Genomic DNA, 3,047 nt, shown 5'->3' with positions numbered 1-3,047 from the left:
GCGGCCGTGATGTCCTCACGGCGGCGGCCATATGGAAGGGCCGCCACTGTTTAGTGCGTGACGAGCACGCACTAGAGTTAGGGCAGTGCGGAAGCACCGCCCTTTTGTAACCCTAGTGCATGCTCATCACGCACTAAACTGCCAGTGTGTAACCGGCCTTAGTTTCAACAATTCAAGTTAAGAAATTGGGGATTAATAATAGTCTCCTTTAATAAACTAGGGATTTTAAGGACAATTTTATTAAGGTTACTGCTGGTTTTAATCCCCTCAGCAGTAAGCCATCCAAGTTGACAATCCAGAATTGGATTGTGTCCTTTTTACACTTCCAGCTTCATTCTGGTTCCCATGGTTTTGCCTTGTTTCACGTTATTTGTTCATTATCCTTAATTTCATGGTATTTATGCAATTCATGTTATTTCATAGAATCATAGATTCATAGAGTTGGAAGAGACCACAAGAGCCATCCAATCCAATGCCCTGCCCTGCAGGAACTCTCAATCAAAGTATCCCTGACAGATGGCCATTCAGCCTCTGCTTAAAGACCTCCAAAGAAGGGGACTCCACCACACACTCAGGGAGTGTTTTCCACTGTCAAACAGCCGTTACTGTCAGGAAGTTCCTACTAATGTTGAGGTGGAATCTCTTCCTGCAGCTTGCATCCATTGCTCCGGGTCCTAGTCTCTGGAGCAGCAGAAAACTAGCTTGCTCCCTCCTCAATATGACATCCCTTCAAATATTTAAACATGGCTATCATATCACCTCTTAACCTTCTTTTCTCCAGGCTAAATATCCCCAGCTCCCTAAATCATTCCTCATAGGACATGGTTTCCAGACCCTTCACCATTTTAGTCGCCCTCTTTTGGACACGCTCTAGTGTCTCAATGTCCTTTTTGAATTGTAGTGCCCAGGCTGGACACAATATTCCAGGTGGGGTCTGATCAAAGCAAAATAGAGTGGCACTATTACTTCTCTTGATCTAGACACTATACTTTTATTGATGCAGCCTAAAATTGCATTGGCCTTGTTAGCTGCCGCATCACACTGTTGAATCATGTTCAACTTGTGGTCTACTTTGACTCCCAGAACCCTTTCACTTGTAGTTTCATTCAGCCAAATGTCCCCCATCCTATATCTGTGCATTTTATTTTTCCGCCCTAAGTGCAGTACCTTACATTTCTCCCTGTTGAAATTCATTTTGTTAGCTTTGGCCCAGCCTTCTAGTCTATTCAGGTCATTTTGAATTTTGATCCTGTCCTCTGGGGTATTAGCTATTCCCCCTAATTTGGTGTCATCTGCAAATTTAATAAGTATTCTGTCCTCCAAGTCATTGATAAAGATGTTGAATAGCACTGGGCCCAGGCCAGAGCCCTGTGGGATCCCACTGGTCACTTCTCTCCAGGATGAAAAGGAGTCATTGTTGAGCATTCTTTGGGTTCAATCAGTCAACCAATTAGAAATCCATGTAACAGTTACGTTGTCTAGCCCACATTTTACAAGCTTGTTTGTAAGAATGTCATGGGAAACCTTGTCAAAGGCCTTACTGAAATCAAGATATACTATATCCACAGCATTCCCTTCATCTACGAAGGTCATAATTTTATCAAAGAAAGAGGTTAGATTTGTCTGGCATGACTTCTTTCTCTGAAACCCATGTTGACTTTTTGTGATTATGGAATTGCCTTCTAGATGTTCACAGACTCTCTGTTTAATGATCTGCTCTAGATTTTTTCCTGGTATAGATGTCAGACTAACTGGACGATAATTGTTGGGATCCTCTTTTTACCCCTTTTTGAAGATGGGGACAAGGTTTGCCCTCCTCCAGTCTGTTGGGACTTCTCCTGTTCTCCAGGAGTTCTCAAAGATTATTGCCAATGGTTCTGATATTACATTTGCCAGTTCTTTCAATACTCTTGGATGTAGTTCATCTAGTCCTGAAGACTTATATTCATTTAGATTAACAAGGTATTCCTGTACTATCTCTTTATTTATTCTGTGCTGAATTCCCCCATTCTGTCCTCTGTTTCATTATCCTCAGGTTGAGCACCCTTTCCCTTTTCTGAGAAGACTGAGGCAAAGAAGGTGTTGAGTAATTCTGCCTTTTCTCTGTCTTCTGTTAGCATTTTGCCATCTTCTCCACGCAGTGGCCCTACCATTTCCTCCTTCTTCCTTTTGCTGCGGACATATCCAAAAAAGTCCTTTTTGTTGTTCTTAACCTCTCTAGCAAGCCTGAGTTCATTCTGCGCTTTAGCTTTTCTGACTTTACCCCTACACAGGCTAGTTATTTGTTTGAATTCCTCTTTGGTAATTTCCCCATTTTTTCATTTCTTATTCATGTTCCATTTAAAACTTAGCTCAATTGAAAGTTCCTTAGTCATCTATCATGGCTTTCTGAGGCACCTCCCATTTTACTTCCTCACTGGTACTGTTTCAAATTGTGCCTTCAGTATCTCCCTTTTGGGAAACTGCCATCCGTCCTGAACTTCCTTCTCTTTTAGTATGCCAGACAATGGGATCACCTTTAATATTTCTCCAAGTTTACTAAAATTAGCTCTCCAAAAATCTAGAATGTGTGTCTGACTATGCCTGGCTTCTCCTTTCCACTGTATAACAAATTCTAGGAGAACATCATCCTCGTTGGTTAGGATCAGATCCAAAATAGCTAACCCCCTTGCTGCTTCTTCCACCTTTTGGACAATGAAATTGTCTCCAAGACAAGTGAGGAATTTGCTAGACCTTGAGGATTTTGCTGAGTTTGACTTCCAGCAAATATCAGGATAGTTGAAGTCGCCGATCACTACTACATCTCTCTTTTCTGACTGTGTGGTCATCTGTTCTAGAAAGATATCATCCAATTCCTCAGTCTGACTTGGGGGTCTGTAATAGACTCCCACCATAACATCCTTGTTGTTTCCCTCCCCTTTAATTTTTACCCAGATGCTCTCCATCTGGGTTCCAGTATTGATGTCCTGGATCTCTTCACTGGTGTAAATATCTCTGACATATAGTGCTATTCCTCCTCCTTTCCTGTTTGGCCTATTTCTCTTAAA

This window comes from Sceloporus undulatus, chromosome 4, assembly GCF_019175285.1.
Source record: "Sceloporus undulatus isolate JIND9_A2432 ecotype Alabama chromosome 4, SceUnd_v1.1, whole genome shotgun sequence".
NCBI classification, from domain to species: Eukaryota; Metazoa; Chordata; class Lepidosauria; order Squamata; family Phrynosomatidae; genus Sceloporus; species Sceloporus undulatus.
The sequence above is the reverse complement of the archived record's forward strand: the minus strand, read 5'-3'. Positions refer to the sequence as shown.